Below are 7,203 nucleotides of genomic sequence, written 5' to 3'. Positions count from 1 at the left end.
TGTACTAGTAAATAAATTGAAAAAATGGAGTGGGGTCCCCCATAATTTTTATAAACAGCTGAGGGAAAGCCGGCGGTCTGATATTAATATTCTGTGAAAGAGACAATATTCATAAAGGTTCCAAGGCGATTAATATCAGCTCACAAGTTTATACTTAGCCTTACCTGCTTATTAAAATGTGGGATCCTCCCCAAAAAAATTAAGTGGGGTTCCCCTGTATTTTTGATAACTCGCCAGGTAAAACTGACAGCTGCTGGCTTTCAGCATGTTGGCTATCAAGAATACAGAGGTCCCCGTCGCTGTAAATATATAATTATAAAAACGCTCTGTTTTCCCCTTGAAAGTTTCGCTCATCTCTTGTGATGAGACCTTAGACCGCAGGACAGATAGCTCAAGAGGCAAAGGGATCCTTGACAAGATGTATGTGATTAGGGAAAGAGGCCTTGAACCATCCCTAGGACTGTGGTCCTAAATATTCTTGTTCCCAAAGTTATCTCTAAAAGTGATGGGGGTTATTTTTATTTTTTGACTTGTGAATTATAATTTATTGACTGATGCCTCCAACAAGCCTGTGGCTGCCCGGGCAGGAGGGCGCTGCCTCGTTTTGTACAGACTTTTTAACCAAAACTGTAAATAAAAACAATACAAATCTAAGTAATCTGGTGTTTAATGTCAAGGTGGGAGTAAATCCATGATGGGGAGATGGTCCAGCAACTATCAGCCTCTACATCCAGGACCCATTATTTATCTTTCACCGCTGTTTGTTTCTTCGGCTTTAATTTAAAGAAAAGGACAATGGCGGCGATGCTTGCATATGTGGCAAGTACACAATTCCTCCTGCCAAAAATGGTATAGGAGTTGAAGTATTTCTTGATGCCAGTGAAGTGGTACTGTGACCCCGCATCGTGTGCTCCCATGATGAATTGCAGTCTGTGCCTACAGTAATGTGCCAATGCCATTTTTAACCCCTTAGTGACAGAGCCAATTCGCTACTTAATGACCAGGCCAATTTTTACAATTCTGACCACTGTCACTTTATGAGGTTATAACTTTTGGAACTCGTTAACGGATCAAGCTGATTCTGAGACTGTTAATTTCTTGACATATTGTACTTCACGATAGTGGTAAAATTTATTCTACATGACTTGCTTTTCTTTATGAACAAAACAGAAATATGACAAAAAAATAAAAAATTTTGCAATTTTCAAACTTTTAATTTTATGCCCTTAAATCAGAGAGATATGTCACACAAAATACTTAATAAATAACATTTCCAACATGTCTACTTTACATCAGCACAATTTTGGAAACAATTTTTTTATTTGTTAGGAATTTATAAGTTGACCAGCGATTTCTCATTTTTACAACAAAATTTTCAAAACCATTTTTTGGGGGGACCACATCACATTTTTAAGTCACTTTGAGGGATCTATATGACAGAAAATTCCCAAAAGTGACACCATTCTAAAAACTGCACCCCTGAAGGTGCTCAAAACCACATTCAAGAAGTTTATTAACCCTTTAAGTGCTTCACAGGAACTAAAGCAATGTGGAAGGGAAAAATAAACATTTAACTTTTTTCACAAACATTTTAAAAAAGTCAAAAGAGAAAGTGAACCTCAAAATGTGTTGTGCAATTTCTCCTGAATACGCCGATACCCCAAATGTGGTGGTAAACCACTGTTTAGGTGCTTAGCACAGCTCGGAAGGGAAGGAGCACCGTTTGACTTTTTCAATGCAGAATTGGCATCGGACGCCATGTCGTGTTTGGAGAGCCCCTGATGTGCCTAAACAGTGGAAACCCACCACAAGTGACACCATTTTGGAAAGTATACCCCCAAGGAACGTATCTAGATGTGTGGTGAGCATTTTGAACCCCCCAAGTGCTTCACAGAAGTTTATATCGTAGAGCAGTGAAAATAAAAAAATCATATTTTTTCCACAAAAATGATCTTTTCACCCCCCAATTTTTATTTTCCCAAGGGTAACAGGAGAAATTAGACCCCCAAAGTTGTGCAATTTGTCCTAAGTAGGCAGACACCCCATATGTGGGGGTAAACCACTGTTTGGGCGCATGGCAGAGCTCGGAAGGGAAGGAGCGCTATTTGACATTTTCAATGCAGAATTGGCTGGAGTTGAGATTGGATGCCATGTCACATTTGGAGAGCCCCTGATATGCCTAAACAGTGGAAACCCCCCAATTCTAACTCCAATTCTAACCCCAACACACCCCTAACCTTAATCCCAACCCTAACCAGAAATCTAACCCTAACACACCCCTAACCCTAATCCCAACCCTAACCCGAATCCTAACCCTAGCCCCACCCTAATCCTAGCCCCAACCCTAACCCTAACTTCAGCCCCAACCCTAACACTAACTGTAGCCCCAACCCCAACTTTAGCCCAACTCACTTTAGCTCAACTATAACCCTAATGGGAAAATGGAAATAAATACTTTTTTTTATTGCATTATTTCTCCATAAGAGGGTGATAAAGGGGGGTTTGATTTACTATTTTTTTTATTTTGATCACTCTGATAGGGTCTATCACAGTGACCAAAAAGAACCAATATGAAAAATCTCCTATTGTTGCCTGGTGCTGGTTGGCAGATCTCAGCGGGTGCACTGTCCATGCGTCCGCCATTTTACTTCCGGAAGATGCTGGTGGCCATGGGGGGACTCAGGAAGATCCAGGGACACTGTGAGGTATTGCGGGGATCAGGGACCCTATTTCTCTCTCCTCTGATGTGCGATCACATCAGAGGAGAGAGAAATTAAATGGAAAAATCACACTCGCAACACCAGGGTGGTAAAAAACAACCTGAATCATGTTCACAGGGGTCTCAGCTATCCCTGGTAGCCAAGACCCTGGAGAAATTCTGGGGGTCGCTATAATGTTAAACCTCAGCACCGTTAAAAAGCAGAGCTGTGGTTTAAGTACCCTTAACTGCCCCAGTTAAAAGGCATATCGGTGGTTGTTAAGGGGTTAAATACAAAAGGAAAAGTGTATTTTGTTTTTATTTCAGATAAAGGACTTAAAACATGCTGGTTTCTTTATTTACCATATAACTATAGGATTAGCAATGAATATGTGTCTTATAGACACCTCTCCATTACTAATCAGTGGGCATGATGTGAACGGACAACACAAATGTGACATCACCCCCTTAAATATTACCCCACTTGCCACTGCTACAGTTCAAGTGTGAAGAACCAGGCAAAATGCCAGAATTGGCGCATCTAATAGATGTGGCTTTTCTGGGCAGCTGCAGGCTGCTATTTTTAGGCTGGGGCTCCAATATCCATGGCCCCTTACCAGTCTGAGTATACCAGCCCCTGGCTGTCTCTTTTAGCAAGACTGGTTGTCAAAAATGGAGTGGACCCATGCCATTTTTTAAAATAATTTATTTGAATAATAAAAAAACAGTGTGGTGACCCCTCTATTTTTGATATCCAAGCTTGTTAAAGCTGACAGAGGAGGGTTGCATCCCCCAGCTGTCAGTTTTGTCTGGCTGGTTATCAAAAATACAGGGGAATCCATGGAGTTTTTATTTTAAATTATTTAAATTAAAACCCACGCCGCTTGCTCTCACTGTTATTAGCGGCAGCAGGCGTCGGCTGATGGGAGCAATAGTCCCTTCAACTGACCTCAGTGACCAGAGGTATTTACCTCTGGTCACAGGTGCAGGCTCATGCTGTCATGTGACATGGTGGGAAACCAAGCAGTGTTTGCAGCGCTGTCATGCACATGACAGAGTGGCAAAGACTGGATGTTCGGGCCTCCCATTCAAGTGAATGGGGTCCAGGTTTGGGTTCGGATCAAAATACTGTTCTGGTAGCCAAACCTAAACTTTTTTTAACTATTCAGCCGAACCCTCCAGACCCAAACATCCAGGGATCCGCCCATTTCTAATTCACATGTCAGTTTATCTTGTATGAGTGCTATACGTGCTATATGATAATCTTTGGGGTACTTCACATGTTCAATAATTTTCTTCAGATCAAGCGATTCATACAAAATCACAGAGTCTTTGCTCGATATTGATCAGAGAATTGTATCAAAATTGTCAGGGAAATTGGATCAATGAAAAAATAGGACATTAATTGGATGCCATGAGAAGTTTGAGAAATATCTTTTTTTCATCAATGAAAATGGATGAAACTCTGATGGTAAAAACTGACACACTGTCAAAATTTCTCTATAGATATAACCCCTCTGCAAATGACTAATGTCTAGTGCACACCGCCGTATTTTCTGTTGAAGTGTTATCTATAGTGATGAGCGAGCACTAAAATGCTCGGGTGCTTGTTGCTCAGGTTGAGCAAATTGGAATGCTCGGGTGCTTGACTTGAGCAATGAACTCAATGTAAGTCTATGGGAAAATCGAGCATTTTTTGCAGCAACCTTCTTTTAGGGTCTAAAAACATTTGAAATTGATGGGAACAGTGCTCTAATGACATGGGAATATCATGGGGAATACATCTGGAAGCATTTCTGACTCCTAGGTCACTGCTGTGAACAATGTTGTCAGAGTGTTATGCCACTTTTACAGGCGCACACTAAAACATACACAAACGAATGCAAAATGGATTTTTCTGGGAAATATAAATAATAAAAATAATATTAATCTTTATTTATATAATCGCCAACATATTCCTCAGCGCTTCACAGTTTAACAGTTCCAAACATACAGTAAGTCATAAGTAGCAACGTTAACAATACAATAATTAAAGCAAAATAAGACGACCCTGCTCATGAGAGCTTACACTCTACAATGAGGTGGGGGAGATACAAAGTACAGGTGTGTATTTACAATGATGTATTTACAATGATGGTCCAATATGTTAAGGAACATCCTTTCCAGGGTAATGATTTGTATGTAAGGCAAAATAAATAACCCCCCCAAAAAATGTTCCTCCACCACTTGGGCTATGTTCACACGTAGCGTTTTTGATGCGTTTTTCAACTTTAGCATTGCTTTTAACCAAGAGAAATGCATTCACTGGGAAATGTCATTTGAACATTTTACAACTTTATCAGGCCATGTGGTGTGTGACACATCATCAGACACATCCTGTTTCATTTATGAAAGAGGGACTCTGAAAGTCACACTATTTATTTAGGGCCAGCAGACGGCCCTCAGTATTCTTAGAGAACCATCAGCCGGCTATGCTTTGTGGTTCCCATATGTGGGTCTCTTATACTGTTATTGCATATGCAGTGAGTGGCAGGGCTGCCCAAAATTTGGACGCACACAAATAAACCATTTAACTGGCGTTCTGGATGGCCACATGCAACCAAAGTTCCCATTATTCATTTTGTACTCCCATACTGTTTGCCCATGCACTGAATGCAAGGCCTGCCCTGCCCCAAAGTTACATGTGCCCCAATAAGTCTTTGAACTGACGTCCTGGATGGCCAAATGCAACCAAAGTTTCCATTATTAATTTTGTACTCCCATACTCTTTGCTTATGCATTGAATGCAAGGCTTGCCCTGCCCCAAAGTTACACGCACCCCACCTGCCCCAAAGTTACACGCACCCCAGATCCCCCTTGGAATAATTGTGGAGGATGGCCTCCGAAAAATGAATTCCCAGTTTAATGGAGTGGGTCTCCTATACTTGTAATACCCATACACTAAGTGTATGGGCTGACAAACATTTCCACCTGGGGGTACAAATCAACATAATGTGTAAAGAAAATTTTTACGGGCATGAAAAACATCCTTTAACACAATAACGTGGATGTTGCATCACGGACTATGGTCACCATGGTGATCTAGTGGTGGTGGCTGATGAGGATGAGGAGGATAACAGCAAATAGGCAAAATCAGGAAACTTATACTCATGTGAGGGTGTGAAGAGGTGCATGGGAATATGCCTCTCAAAAAAAGATACTGTATTTGAGGTTATGTTTTGCTGTTATCATGCGGTGGTGTAGAGAAGTCTGGCCCAATCCAGCCCTTGTTCATTTTTATAAGAGTCAGCCTGTCTGCATTTTCAGTCAAAAGGCAGATGCACTTATCAGTTATAATTCCACCAGTGTCACTAAAAACCCTCTCTGTCAAAACACTAGCGGCAGGGCAGATCAGGACCTCCAAGGCGTAGAGAGCCAGTTCATGCCATGTGTCTTGACTGGATACCCAATAATTATGAGGCACAGGGGAATCACGGAGAACGTTGGTATGGTCAGCAAGGTATTCTCTCAGCATCTTCCAAAACTGTGAGAGTACCCCAGGCCTCAGGGCCACTGTGATGGGAGGGTGTGAGAAAATTCTCCCAGAACTTTGCCAGTGTTCCCATGCCTCTGCTGGATTGGAGTTGTGTCTCTCTCGCCTGTAGTCCTTTGTTGTCCACGAACTGTGATGTCTACCGCCAGCGTTTTCAGATGGGAATTTTTTAAATAATTCCGCAACACAGGCCCTCTGGTACTGCACCATTTTATTAGACCTGTCTGCATCTGGAATAAGAGACAGAAAGTTCTCCTTGTAGCGTGGGTGTAGAAGTGGTACTAACCAGTAATGACTGACCCCCACAATTTTGAGAACGCAAAAGTCACGGGAAAGGCAGTTTAACATAAACTCAGCCATGTGTGCCAGACTGCTAACAGGAAAGACTTCTGTACCCTCACAAAGAGGATTACTGACCATGCTCTCATCCTTCTCCTCTTCCCTGTCCTCAGGCCATCCTCGCTGAACAGACGGTATGACAGTTGTGCTTGTAGTACCGTCTAGAGCGCATGAAAGTAGCTCCTGTTCTTCCTCCTCCTCCTCTTCCTGATTGTCACCCAATCCACGTTGTGATGAGATGAGTCTGGGCTGTGTGTAATCACCCTGTATTGTTCCTTGCTCCGTCTTATCAATCTCCGTCTGCAATGCATACTCTTTGATTGTGAGCAGAAAGCATTTCAGAACACAGAGAAGTGGTCTGATGATGCTTATTATGGCATCATCGCCGCTCACCATCTTAATGGAGCCCTCAAATGACAGAATTTTTAGCCCACATATAGGTGAGGCATATAACGGAGATACCACACTTTAAAATATCTGACCTATATTTTGTTTTAAAATAGCAAATTAGTGTCTATAATTAGGCTAAGACACAGCAAAAACAGTTCAATGGAGTAACAAAAATGCCACAATTTTTAGCCCACACATAGGTGAGTCGTGTGGCGGAGATACCAGACTTTAAATTATCTGTTTT

General features: G+C 41.7%; 1 pseudogene; it reads right to left on the bottom strand.

The window, feature by feature from the left end:
• Nucleotides 1-684: 684 nt before the first annotated feature.
• On the bottom strand, nt 685-917 carry LOC141091380 (ATP synthase membrane subunit K, mitochondrial pseudogene; annotated as a pseudogene).
• Between the last annotated feature and the right edge of the window lie 6,286 nt (nt 918-7,203).

This window comes from Dendrobates tinctorius, unplaced genomic scaffold (genome assembly GCF_039654945.1).
Source record: "Dendrobates tinctorius isolate UK_male_01 unplaced genomic scaffold, ASM3965494v1 ptg000051l, whole genome shotgun sequence".
NCBI classification, from domain to species: domain Eukaryota; kingdom Metazoa; phylum Chordata; class Amphibia; order Anura; family Dendrobatidae; genus Dendrobates; species Dendrobates tinctorius.
The sequence above is the reverse complement of the archived record's forward strand: the minus strand, read 5'-3'. Positions and strand labels throughout refer to the sequence as shown.